Source organism: Bos grunniens, chromosome X (genome assembly GCF_055505025.1).
Source record: "Bos grunniens cultivar Pamir isolate PY7600 chromosome X, Bosgru_T2T1.0, whole genome shotgun sequence".
Taxonomy (NCBI): Eukaryota; Metazoa; Chordata; class Mammalia; order Artiodactyla; family Bovidae; genus Bos; species Bos grunniens.
In genome coordinates, this window is record NC_141194.1 from 63,663,254 (window position 1) to 63,677,940 (window position 14,687).

Below are 14,687 nucleotides of genomic sequence, written 5' to 3' on the forward strand. Positions count from 1 at the left end.
ACTGCCGCCGCCACCCGCTGCTGCCTCTGCCACCATCGCCACTACCCTGCCCTCGTCCTGGACGACTGGGAGCTGGGACGAGGTCCGCCCTCTAATATGCTGAAAATTCTTTTTCATGTCTGAATCCAGTGCAGCATCAGATATGTGGACTCCCTGGCCTTGGGTGACTGACAGAGCAGGGGCCCTCTCCTCCCCAGGGATACTGGTTTCCTGTTCTGTGAATTAGAGTTGGAGAAGTCACTGGGGCCCTGGGAGCATTTCTCTCCAGGACTGTGATCAGTAGCTCCCTGTCAACCCTGGGGGACAGATTCAGTGGGCTCCACAGAGTTAGCAGTATGGTATCTCGTACTACCCTCAGTGACTTGAAGGACTAAACCAGGAGTCTGCTCATCAAGTGTGACAGTTAGGTGGGGTTGCAGACACCTCAGAAACCAGGAATAGCATTCTTCCAAGTGTCCCTGATGGAATGAAGGAGATGAACCAACACAACACGATGACGTTCAGAGGGAACAAACACAAGGTAGTAAAAAGACCAAAACCAAGAACTAAATACTAATATGGTATGTGGGGACAAAAGAGATGGGCAATGATTGACTTGACCTAGGTTAGTTAAAAAAAGAAAATAGAACTGGGGGGAGGGTGTCAGGGTGGGTCTTGAGTTGGATGAGTCCCTAATGTAGAACTGGTTTTCTCCTCCTTCCCTCCTTCCTCTCACCCTATTCTTTCTCTTCTTCCCCCCTCCCTTCCTTCTTTCTTTCCAAAACTAACTTGGATACTAGCACATAATAACAAAAATTCAGCATGGAGTCACTGGGAAGTAATCGCAGTCTGAGTTTTTTAGAAGTAAGCTCAAAGTCATGTAGTCCAACCCACTTATTTTATAACTGAGGAAATGGGCTCAGAAAAACACAATGTCACAGTGTTAGAAACAGACCTAAAATGTAGTCCAGTAACATATGACCTTTCTCATGGTCCTCAATTTTCTCCACTCTACCTAACATTGGTTAGGACTTCGAAAACAGTAATGGGTCTGCCCTTGGTCAACACATTTTCAGCATATGTGGAAAAGCTAGAGAGGATCTGGAGAAGAGCAAAAACAATGTGCCAAAGGACTAAGTTTTTTTTTTTTTTTTTTAATTTAAAAAGGAGGAAGCTGATGAAATAACATTCAATAATTGTGGAGCACCTACTATATGACAAGTGTGACATCAACATCATCAAAAAATTAGGAGATATATCATCCCCTAAATCAGGACAGAACTGGGTGATCTTCTGAGAGTGATAGGGGGGAAAGATTAAGTTAGACACAAGGCAAAACTTTGCTGTAGATAGGAGTTGATCATGGCATGTAGTAAGTCCTCAATAACAGTTGCCATATTGAATGAGTGACTAAGGGAAGCAATGGTGTTCATCTTTCTGAATGCAAAGGGCTGGGTTATGTGACCATTTTAGATCAGTCAGTCTTTATTATTATGATCCTTTGATTACTCCATGTCAGATATACCAAAATGAACCTCCTCTTCTGAGGGGTGTGTGTGTGCCTCCAAATTAGGAGGCTTTCTAGTTGGAAAGGATGTAGACATTGTCTCCTCTAAGAACTAAAGGTGCCATAGCAAACCCAGCTCCAACCCTATTTGGGACTCATCAGTGAGAGATCATAGTTGGTCTTCACACCTAAAAAAAGATCTGCGAGACCTCTAATGCAGGCAGAGTTTCAGTCTAATTGACAGTCAGTGCTGTGCCTGGGTGGTTTGAGTGTTCTTGGCCCCCTTGCTGACTGCCAGCCCTGAGTCCAGCAAAAAAAAAAAAAAAAGCCCAGGTTCTTGTTTAAAGGGCTGAGGGTATACTTGGATTTGATTTCACATGGCAAAAATCATTAGGGCCTAAACCGGATCCAGCCTCCATCTCTAGATTTATCTAGTTTCTATATTAGTCTTTTGAGGAGCTGGACACAGATATCTTGGGATCTGAACTCGTGGTGTGTGTGAAGGGCCAGAGGTCAGTCACTGTGGAAAATTTCCATGGGAAGCAAGGATGGTTATCAGGACTGTAAGCCAGGCCCTGTGCTGGTCTATATACAATGAGGGATAAAATATACCCCCTTTGGGGTGCGTACTGTCAGGAAGACAGTTCAGACAGTATGTCTGAACTGTGATCAGATGAGTAAAATGCATAATCTCTGTGACTTCGTTTGTATGGTGAAGGTAAAAAGAGCTGGAGAAATTGCAAGAAAAGCTATGGTAAGATCTGGGTGGGAGATGGAATAATGGGCATTCCAAATTGGGGGAAAGTCCTCAGCCAGAGCATGGAGGTAAGATTCTAAATGTGCTTGAGGAGCAGTGACAGAAGTGAAAGGTTCAAGTCAAATGATGGGAAATCATTTGAAAAGATTGGAAAGAAAGATTGTGGAGGTCTTCATAACAGCAGAAGAGTTTGGGTGTTGCCAGATGAATAATGGGGGGCCCTGATTTTTCTTTAATTTGCTAATGGTTTCACAGACAAGAAACAAAATCTCCTTGGCAACTCCCGTGTTTCTTCTTTTCTGCAAGGAGAAGGATTTTCAGAGTCAAAGGGACAAAGTGAGCCCCAGAGAGAGGCTCCTCAAGGGAGTCTAGTCCCAGAGAGCCTTTAGCTGCTCTGAGCAACTCCACCTCCTAGTCTCAATCAATAACAGCCCAGCTGTGACGACCTGCAGCTCCAGTTGCAGGACAACTGGTGATGGCTTTGAAAACCCCATGGAGGGTGAAAGGGATGCACACTGCTGCATCACTGAGATCAATGAGTTAAATATTGACTGAGGGCAAGATTCTAGAACAAATGAGGGTTGGTGAGCAATTAGAAAAGGAAGAGAACACTTAGCCCCTGCATGGATTCTGGAAAAACCATTTCCCACTCAAGCTCATTTCCTTTGATAGGCTGACTCGATGGGTAGACTAGAATGTTACCCCTACAGTGTATCTGGAGCTCAAAGAAACATTCTCTCACCATACTTTTAGGACAACATGAAGAAATGTGGGAATTCTAGGCGATTTCCGGCTTTCATGTCACCAGATAAACTTTGAAAATTATACATAGCTGGGAGGAAGTGCCAAAATGTGAGATGACAGAATAAGAACTTGTACAGATGTCAAGAGGCTCGTATGATGGACTCGGTATAGCAAAATCAGAGTTTACAAAGACAAGGATGATGTCACCTTTTTAAATTTCAAAATGTAACAGTGTAACTGTTAAGAAGTGTGAGATGTGACTTAAAGGGTTTTAGAGTAAATGGAATCTCATCATGATCCACGAGTCAAAAGTGTGGTTTGGTTGTTACCAAAAGTATCATGACCTTAAGCTATATTAATAAGAGCATAATGTCCAGAATAAAGGAAGTAAGTGATCGTCTTGTGCAGTAGATCGTCTGTACTGGTCAGACCACACTTGAGGCCCTCTGTTCAATGCAGGCATCATACTTCAAGGGACATGTCAACAAAAGTACAGCCAGAGAAAGAGTGGTGAGAATAGTAAGGGAACTAGCAAATCCCCAGAGAAATTTCTCTACTGTCAGCAAATCATTACTGGGCTCATAGTGAAGAGGAAGCTGGACATTTATTCTGTGTGTGACTCCAAGGGCTCTAAGATCTAATGGGGTGGAAGTTACAGGAAAGTAGATTTGGGCTGGATAGAAGGAAGAGGCTTTTTTTCTTTCTTTTTTATAATGAGAAAATGATAATAAAAGTTTTGGCTCATGATTCCAGCCTTTTGAAGTCCTTTTAAAATTTATTACCAACATCTTCAAAAACAGACAAGAAAAAACTTCCTAATCTCAACATCCTGATATAAACATTTTGCTATGTTTAAGAAGAACTTTATAATGATTAAAAACAATCTCTGAAATTAGAATGTACTAACTCAAATGTAGGCAGCTCGCCGTCAACAGAGATATTTAAGCAGTGACTGGATAATCACTCCTTGTGGGTGATTCAAAGGCAAAGAAAGCATCTGATAAAGGATTGAGCCCAATGACCTCTAGCGTTACTGAGATTCTATGGTGAGCTGGAAAGTCTCATGATAAAGTATTCAGAAAAATATTTTTGAAGCCTCTGTGCAGGGCAATCTGGAGGCAGAGATAATAACTAGTTGAGAGGTACCTACTTTGAGGTACAACTATGTTCACCTCTGGCCCCAACCCCTACCCCTGACTTGAATCCCCAAATTACAGTGTCAGAAGCCAACTTAATGGTTGCCTAATTCCTCACCCCTATGATCTGCTGCTTGATTCCTTTTGCGGCCTTTGCCAAGTAGTTATCTTGTCTCTGTTTAAATACCTCCAGTGATAGGAATATCTTGTCCTTTCAAAGCTGACCATTGCATAATATTTGGTCATCTTGAACCATCAAAGTTCTTCCTTAGGTTGAGTCAAAATATGTTTTCCCAGAGCACATGCCCTTTGTCCCTCTTACAGAGCAAAACAAGATGAATCCATCTTCTATATGATGATGGTTCCGACATATGAGAACTTGATCCCAAACCACAATCACCCCCTTTTTGATCCCTTCTTCAAGTTCACATACAATGATTCTGGAGTCCTCTCATACTCCTGGTCTCTGTGCTTCGTGCATGCTCCAGGTTGTTAATGCTCCTGTTCTTTTGTGGTGTCCAAGGCTAAAGACAGTCCTCCACTGTGGTCTAATGAGCAGACAAGAAGGTACAAATGTAATCTTCCACATCCTAGCCCTGAATTCATTAGCATTTCAGGCAGCTAGTGTCAAAAATAATGAACTTACAGGCACCTCACACACCTGAAACCTTTTCACAGAGTCATGTCTCTCCTACCTTACACTTAAGCATTTGGTTTCGATGAACTCGACTACGAAAACTTTACATTTCATTTTCCTGGTTCATTATGGCCTCTTGGGATCTTCCTGAAACCAGCATCATTTACAAATTTGATAAACATGCCATCAATGTCCTGATCCAAGTCGTTAGTTAAATTATTGGACAGGCCAGGGACCTCCCTTCAAGCCCCCAAAGATCCATTAGTCACTAGCTGTGAATACACCTTTACTGTCCTATCTTCACTTCACGTGTTTTCTTCTTATCCACAAGGACATCTCAAACCAGGACATTCTTAAACAAAGTAAGATTGCATTCTGAAATCCTCTTTGGAAACAAGGAAGCAAGGGAGGGGAAGGGGTACAAAGGGAGCAGAGATGAAAGGAGATCTTCCCCTCCTCCCTTTCCCCCAGTCCCATGATGAATTCCATGACCTCAGTCTCCACGAAAGAATTCCCAGCCACCAGCTCAGGTAGAGAAAATTGAAAGAACTGAATTTAGGGTCAGAAAACCTGCATTCAGATCCATCTCTGCTTCTTCCCAGCTGTACAACTTTGAGCAAGTTCGTTAACTTCTCTGAGTCTGTTTGCTCATCTGTAAAATAGGGATGCTCATGCAACCCTCATACACAGGGTTGTAGTTAGGATTAAATGGGAAAATAGATGTGAATGTATTTTGTAAACTATAAGCACCGTACAAGGGCTTCCCAGGTGGCACTAGTGGTAAAGAACCCACCTGCGAATGCAAGAGACATAAGAGACGTGGGTTTGATCCCCGGGTTGAAAAGATCCCCTGGAGGAGAACATGGCAACCCACTCCAGTATTCTTGCCTGGAGAACCCCATGGACAGAGAAACCTGGTAGGCTACAGTCATAGGGTCGCAAAGAGTCGGACACAACTGAAGCGACTTAGCACAGTACAGTGAAAGTGAAGTCGCTCAGTCGTGTCCGACTCTTAGCGATTCCATGGACTGTAGTCTACCAGGCTTCTCTGTCCATGGGATTTTCCAGGCAAGAGTACTGGAGTGGGTTGCCATTTCAAGCACTATACAAATGTAAGATATCATCATCATTGTATGTTGAGTGCCTACTGTGTTCATCAATATAAGGTGTAAAAAGATACATAGGCCATGGTCCTTGCCCTTGAGGAGGTCACAATTTCGTAGGGGAGACATGAAGTAGAAGCATAGAGCAAATGAGGAAATCAACCCTGAATATTCATTGGAAGGACTGATGCTGAAGCCAAAGCTACAATACTTTGGCCACCTGTTGGGAAGAGCCAACTCATTGGAAAAGATCCCGATGCTGGGAAAGACTGAGGGCAGGAGGAGGAGGGGGCAACAGAGAATGAGATAGTTGGATGGCATCATCAACACAATGGACATGAGTTTGAGCAAACTCTGGAAGATAGTGAAGGAGAGAAAAGTCTGGGGTGCTGCAGTATGGGGTCACAAAGAGCTGGACACGACTTAGCAACTGAACAACAAATAGAGCAAATGGCACAAGTTACTATGGTAATTTAGAAAAGCAGAGGTCCCTTCAGACTGGGGGAAATGAAGGAAGGCTTCATGGATTTCCATCTGCACCTCAACGCGTAGCTTGGACCTGACAGAAATGGCTGAAAGAGGACAGCATTCCAGGTGGAGGAACCTGGGAATGGGGACTTATGGAGCGTATTTGTGGGGGCTGGAAGTGGTCCTGTTTGGATGCAAGAGGCCATGAGGCTGGTTGGCCACATTACAACTTGTTTAGACATGGTCATTTCCTAGCACACACATGACAGAGCACTTGGCCCTTCAGAAGGGGCCAGGATTTGAGTAGAGCCTCTGAAGTCTGGTGTCTGCTACTTCTCAGCTTACCACCTGGGAGAAAAACAACTCTTCTGGAGGGTGGAGGCATCTGAAATGATTCCAGGAAAGTCACCATTTTCCTTATCTGCTGCTGAGAACTAGGTCTCCGGGAAGGGTGGGGACTAAGGCTGCATTTAAATCCTAGGAACCTTCCGCTGGAAGATTAAAGTGTTTTTACTGAATTAGAATTATCCACCATATCTGAAAGGTTTCTTATTTTTCAATTCCATGTGGGGAATAGGGAGGGAGAAAAATAGTTCAAGGACTCTCAAGGTCCATTTCCTGCCAGTTTTCTTTGGCGTTATGCTTGTGATTTGGTGCCACCTGGTGTCCGAGATGGAATATAGCAGCTTCCTTCCTAAGTTGCGAGCTCCGGAGCGCCGCCCAGCATCTATAGGAGGAGGCCAGCTTCCTTCCAGTAGGGTAGAGTCGCTCTGGGGTCTGCGTTAACAGAAAAAAGAGGGAGGAAGAGAAAGTGCTGCTCCAGGCACGCCTCTTGGCCATCCTTTTTTCTGTCACTAAAGCTTCTATATTTTCCTGGAGATGTGTGCTTTCCCAAGGACTATAGGTTTATGTTTGCTGTGTCCTCCTCCTTCCACCCCCCCTCCCACTCACGCTTTCTTACAATGGCTTAAATATCTGTAACAGACGCGACAAGAGCTCTCTTTCAGATCTGACCAAGAGACACTGCTGTGAGCCTCTAGGGTGGCCAAGGGAGGAACAGTGAAGAGGCCTGGTTCCCCCTTGAGCTCGGGCCTAAGGGTTTCCTCCTGCGTGAGTTATACTGGTCTAGAATGACTGAGCTCAAACTCTTCCATAAGAAATCAGCTCCCTGAGGCTACACTTTGCTTCGTGCGCATGCGTGTTTAGTCGGGTCAGACTCTGTGACCCCATGGACTGTAGCCCACCAGGTTCTTCTGTCCGTGGAGTTTTCCAGGCAAGAATACAGGAGTGGGTTGCTATTTCCTTCTCCAGAGGAACTTCCTGACCCAGGGATCGAACTGCATCTCTTGCTTTGGCAGGCGGATTCTTTACCAATGAGCCACCTGGGAAGGAGGCTCCTTAGACTTCCTACAGCCCTTCTAAATGTTTAGGGGAGGGGAAATGAGAGTAGAACAGCACGTGGTTCCCTTTGCCCTCAAACCCCATTCCTGAATAGATTCAAAGCAATCAATAAAACTAAAACTGAACTAGTCTGATGATGCCTCACAATGGGGTAATACTAGAGTGTAGTTTGAGGGGGTCACTTGAATTGGGATGGCCAGAGCTGAGTAAGGACAAGACTAAGCTAGTCAAGATGTGAACCCCTCTGCCACTGCCTGCATTCTCAGGTACCCTTGAAGTCTCGTTTTCTGTTGTGCCCATCTTCTTAGGCACAGCCTTTGTAGGCTCTTCTGAGTGTTGGGAATCTTGGGCAGCTCCCAGTTTGGAGTATGGATTGTGGGTGGGAGCGTGAAAATGGTTGAAGTGCAAATGGAAGGAATCAGCTAGATCAGAATGCTTCCATTCTGCGATCACAAAATATATACGTTCCAGCTCTTCCCTGGTCCCTACAATTCAGGGCAGCATAGTGGATGCCCCCCTAACTTGACTGGCCAAGAAGTTAACAAATCCCTTTTTATCCTGTAGTTTACTTACAACCGGGTTGCCGTTTAAAAATATGTAACATCTGCTAGGAAACTAACAGATAATAAATCTAACAAAAGAACATACAAATAGTTTAGGGGTTAAAACATTTTTCGTCCTATCCTGGACCAACTAAAGGCTAACTATTGGTGAACTTATCTGGTACAATGTACAGGGCACCCAACAAAGTCCTTTTGTCGGGACAACCTTGCAAAATCAAGTGAGGTCTGACGTTAGAGCAAGCTGCCTAGACTTCAGCCTGACATAGATCTGGTGAGATTGGCAGTCCCCGGTTCAATCTGCCTCCCACGTTGCCTTCTGGCCTGGCACCCAGCTGCCTTCTGGTTCTGCAGTCCTCTTGACTCCTGGGATCCCTCACTCTTTCCAGCTCCCTGAGAGAGAAGCGCCCCAGTGAAAATCCACCTCCTTCAAATGTCGTTTTGATGGTTTTTAGGACTTATGTTTCCATGTGCTTATGAATTTAACTGACAAAAAAAAAAAAAAAATTGGATTCGAAACTGCTCCTGAAAATCTGAATCCTAGGTGGCTGTTCCTATCATTCTCACTAGTATCTCGTTTAGTCCCCTAAAGTGGCCATGTGACCTTGATGGCAAACGCCATCTTTCTAAGAAACCAGCTTTTGCTGCATTAGCTCCTCGGACGGCTGCTCGCGCTCTGTCTTTTCCGATTTCAAAGCCTTTAGACCGCCCACCGAGACCCTTTTTCCGGTCTGAGAAGCCTGGAAGGCTCTCAGGTCATTTGTGGAGCAGATGTGATTGACACCATCGATGCCTAATGAATGCTCGTCTCCTTCCCAGCTCAGATTACTAGTTCCGCTCTCGTTCCCAGCTTCTTTTTGATGACTCATCCCTCAAAATCTTCGTTCAGTGTCCTTCCTAATACCCGCCCCGCCCGTTCTTTCTCTCTTCGCTCCTAGTTGTCCTCCACCCTTAGGGGAATGGTTTTTGTGAATCCTATCGGGTCTAGTCTTTACAGTGTACTTGAACCATATAGAAGCAAAAAACGGAATTTCCGTGCAGGAACGTGAAGGTTTTTTTCCTTATAAGGAGCTTAACCCGTCACTGTTCTTTCAGCTTTCCCTTTCTTGTGATGGGGTGGCTTTCTGCCTCTGTTTCCAGCTCAATGCCAAACCCCAGGCGGCTCTGAGTTCCAAGCAAAGGTCAAGCAGCCCCGCTCCCATGGCTGGCCTCGAAGAGGGAGGAGTCAGGGGAGACACGATTAAGGTTGGAAGTTTTCAAACATTTCTGTGAGTCTCTTGGGCATCTACATCAGGCCACATGTGACAACTGCTTGGGACTGCAGCCCCAAAGAGGAAACAGACCTTGAGTCGTTAATGGCGTGGGGAGGGGAGGGAAGTGGGCGATGGGAAGGGGGTGAGAAAAACAAGTAGGGGGCTGAAACCGAACTTAAAAGCTGTTCTGCACCCAGTCCACTTACACAGATGAATGCATGAACTTCCACCTGGGTAAGGATCCTCACAGCATGCTTTGCTGGTTAGAGTCAAGTGAAGCAAGCATTAATAGTAGATCTGTACTAGAAAGTGGGAAAGGGACTGGCTAAATGTGTCCCCTTTGGGCATTTGTAGGCTCAGTTGCTCGCTCTTGTTTACACGCTCATCACTACTTACCCCTTCTCTCTCTTATGCCACAGCTAAAACCTGTGATTGAAAGCTTCAGTTCGCCTAGGTTTAACACTGCCTGTATAGGGCTTTGTAGGTAGTGGGTGCACAACAAATTCCCTGGAGACTCAGGAACCACCCCATCTGCAAAGTGCTCTCAGCTATTCAGAGGGAGCTTATGCACTTTGGTATTGTGTCTCTGGGAAGAAAGAGTAGTTTGTCACTTGGGGAAAAGAAGTTGCTGAGAAATATGTAAGGCACCTTCCTTTTCTGTTCACTCCTCATCAGCCCCGCTGCTTTCCTTTTGGAGGACCCTTGGCTAAGTCCCATCCACAGCTCATTTGCATTGTCCAGGCTTGCCCCTCTGGCCTCTGAGAGGAATGTAGCCAATGAATAAGAAAGAAGCGGCAGGCTTTCTGCCCCTGCTGGCATGAAGAACAAGTAGGGACACAAATACTATCCCTTCCTCAGCTCTGCTTCCACCTCCTCTCCTTCATCAAAAAACAATCCGGAAGCATTTCTTTACACACAGCCCTTGCCCTGACCATCAAAGGCAACAAGGGCTAAGTGACACCAAAAATGCAGAAAGCACACATGGAGATGGGGGAGAGAAGTGGGTTAATGTGGTAAAATGTGTAGTCCAGAGATATTTATGCCAGTGACACATCTGGGGATAAGTGCAGTTTGTGGCTAAGAAATCAGGATAAATGCATGTAATTGTGATGAAAAGTGGAGGTGGGCAGTTGTGAGAGTTTTAGACCTAGGTGGATTGGGACAAGCAAAGCTATTGCCTCTTAATCGTAAAAGGATTTCTAGAGGAGGTGGGATTTCAGAAATAGGTAAGTGACGACCAAATGGCCATGGGGTATTTACATCCTGCGATGGGAGTAGATTTAGATGGAGTAGACTTTGATCAGGAAAGCTTGAATAACTGCTGATTGTTATTCTTTTTCCTCTTCTCTTTTCAGTGCACATTTGTTGAGTGCCAACACTGTCCTAGATACTGGGAACATAAAAATAAGAATGATAGCAGGGACTTCCCTGGTGGTCCAGTGGTTAGGGGTCCACCTTGCAATGCATGGACACAGGTGCTATCCCTGGTTGGGGAACTAAGATCCACATTCTGCAGAGTAACTAAGTCTGAATGCTGCATCTACCAAAGCCCAGGCACTCTGGAGCCTGTGTGCCACAGCTAGAAAGTCTGTGCACCACAATAAAGGATCCTACATGCCCTAATGAAGATCCCGCAAGCCACAACTAAGACGCGATGCAGCCAAATGAATAACAAATAATGTGCTTAAAAAAAAGAATGATAGCAAACAGTTATTGAGTACATACTATATGCCCCATTCTGTGTTAAGCACATTATCTTATTTATGTCTCACATTGGCCTTATGATGTAGGTATCATTATTATGCACAGGTTGCAGATGAGCAAACTGTGGTTCAAAGAGATGAAGTGACTTGCCCCAAGATCACACATCTGGCTGCAAGTGGAAGTGGTGAGATTTGAATCTAGGTAGTTAGAATCTAGAGCCCATGAATTTAATCGACGTGCTTTACCTAATCTGCTAGTTGGATACTGATAGAAATGAAACTCCTTTGATGGCAAGAGAAGCTAGAATATGGAGGGCCAGGACTTTGAAAGCAGACCAGGTAAAGTAGAAGATCCCAGAAGCAGCAGCAGAACCCCCAGCCAGTTGTTTAGACAGGCAGGTACAGCAAGCATCAGGGTAACTAGGATGCAGCAGACACAAGGAAGAAGCCCAGACTGGCAGGTGGTTGGCAGCCAGAATTTCTGGCAGCCAGTGACAGAGGCTATGCCATGGGGTCTGGGCTTTCAGAGCATGATGCCAGATGTCAAAAGGTCTGGCAAGAGCTGGATAAAGCACTATTCTAGCAAAGACTAAGTGGCCATACAGGGCACCAAGGTAAGACTGAAGAGCTGGGGGCACCTGAATGAGACTTAAAGGATGGGCCCTAGGAAACAGCCCAGTTATTAGAGCTAGGAATCAACTCCATTCATTCATCCTCCCATCTGTTCTTTCAACAACATATCTTGAGCTCTCACTATGTTTTAAGTGTTACGCTAGGCTCTGGAGTAAGGCACAGTCTACTGGGGTGTGAGTCAGAACTATAAAACAGATAACTACAAAACAATGATTAGTTCTATATTAGAGGCATGAACAGACTCTGTGGAGGAGGAAGGAGACTAACTTTCCTTGGGAGAGTTCACAAAGAATATTAACTCTGAGCTGGGTCTTCAAAGAAGAGGGGAAATTTCCCAGACTCTGGAGTGGTAGGGAGGATTTCAGGCAGAAGGAATATCATGAGCCAAGGTATAAAATTTTGAAAGAGGAGGCTACATTTGGAGAACAATAAGCAATTCATACTGGATCATGGGGTATACAGTAGAGATGAGGGGGGATATAAATCTGAAGAAGACTTGAGGCCAGATTATGAAGGCTGTTGTGGGTGCTGCTTGATAATCTTGGACATTTTCCTACAAGTAAAGGAGACCCAGCTGCAGTCTTTATGTTGATAATTGATGGGATTGCACTGAGGTGTTTCAGGAAGACTACGGGAGAAATAGTGTCCAGATGTACTGGAGGCAGGCAGATAACTCAGGAGGTTATTGCAATTGTGCAGGTAAAAAATGATGGGAGCTTGAATTAAGGTAGTGACAGCAACTATTAGTTCAGGAAAATATTTCTGAGGGAGAACTGACAAGACGCAGTGACTGATGTGGTGAATGATTGGGGAAAAGGAGTCACGGACAGTGCCAAAGATTTCTTGATTGACAGCTGGATCTATAGTGACATCATTCACATAAAGATTGGAATATAGGGTGAGGAGTGGGCTTTACAAGAGGAGATACAAACTAGAAAGCTCATCAGTTTGAGGTATGCTGAGTTGGAGGTGCCTAGTGTTGTGCTGGTAAATGTTTAACTACCAGCTCTGAGTGCTGGAGGAGATCCTTAATTTACTGATTTTGGTGATGTAAATACACTCACCATAGCCAATTTCAAGCTACCAGTGTGGATGGAGGAGCCTGGAAGGCTGCAGTTCATGGGATCACTGAGGGTCGGACATGACTGAGCGACTTCACTTTCACTTTTCACTTTCATGCATTGGAGAAGGAAATGACAACCCACTTCAGTGTTCTTGCCTGGAGAATCCCAGGGACGGGGGAGCCTGGTGGGCTGCCGTCCATGGGGTCGCACAGAGTCAGACACGACTGAAGTGACTTAGCCTTAGCCTAGTGTGACATCAACCCACTCACAAAATTCCTGAAAATGTAACACTCAGTCTCAGGGACCCAGAAAGGACTTTGCCAGGTAACCAGGGGTACAGGATTCTGATGGCATTATTTAAATAATTTTGAGACCATACCACTGGATTTAGTTAAGATTTTCAAAACTCCAGTGGAAAAGCTAATGGGTTCATTAAACTGCTAACCCCAAATCAAGCAGAATAAGAATGAATTATATGGCACTGAATGAAGGATGATTATGGCTTTTGTTTGGAGTATTGCTGCTGGATTTAAGGAGCCCCTTTCTCTTTTAAGTTAGCTATACTAACAACTAGTAAACTGTGCTTTTGTAAACAGAAATGAAACCTTTCTCCCTGACTGATTTCTCCAGAATTTGAAACTCTTGAGTATTCTTATTTCCATGACAGTATAATTATTTGCATAAGTTCAATAAGAATCTGTCCTCCTTATAACAGGACATAATTAGAAACATTGCATACATAACCCAAGATGTTGATCGGAATGTCATATTTGAAAATAATGTGCTAGAATCAGATATGACTAGACAGTTTTACAGAACTAAGATTGACTTTGTAGAACAATGCTTACAAAGTCCTCTTGAAAAAACTGTCCTGGTACCTGGCTTATAGATTTCCCATATTTACAGGTGAATAAAGATCACTTCTTGCAAGGAAGGCCCAGGATCTTGGGCTATTTGGGGGATTTCAAGAAAGGAGGAATTCACCTACATCTATAAGTATTGCAAGTGAAATTTGGTGCCAAGTTCTTGGCTTGGCTTCAAGAAGGCCTTTGAAAGTCTAATGTGGAATTCTTTATGAAAAGTTCCAGGAAAGCAAACTTTAAAAAGTGTATGTGGTCAATTACCATTTTTTGCTGTATTTATGTAAATAATCAGGCCAAATCTAATGAGATGAGATGTAGTTTGTAAACAAGAATTGGAAAAGTTGGGGGTGACTGTAGAGAGAAATCTTGTGTTCCATAGAAAACTATAGTACACCTCTGTTGGTTATTAGATTGCAGTCCTGTTTGTTGTCTTTGAACAGTTTTTCACCTCTTAGTAAACTACATTTTCTACTTTGTTGTCTACCTGTAAATTGGACTGAATCCTGTCAGCTTGCACATTTTGTCAGTCCTTACCAGCTTCTTAATTCTTCTAGTTTCCCTCAATATCTGGCATTTCCAATTTACAAACTGGCATTTCCAATTTTTCTCTCACCCTCTTGACTTGGTGCTGCTGAGAACTAAAACATCACTGTCCAGGTCCTTACTGGGATTCAAGGTTGTCTGGTAGCTGACCTTCCCCCATGATCTAACGAAGCTTTGTAAGCTGAAGCTGGACAACTTAATGTAAACCTCAAAGGGGCATCACCACAGCAGATCATATATAGGCAACCTTTGTGCCTACTGCTGTGTGGGTCACTCAGGAAGTTCACTGAACACTTGCATCTATCATGTTCTGCTCCAGGAAACAACCATGCAAAC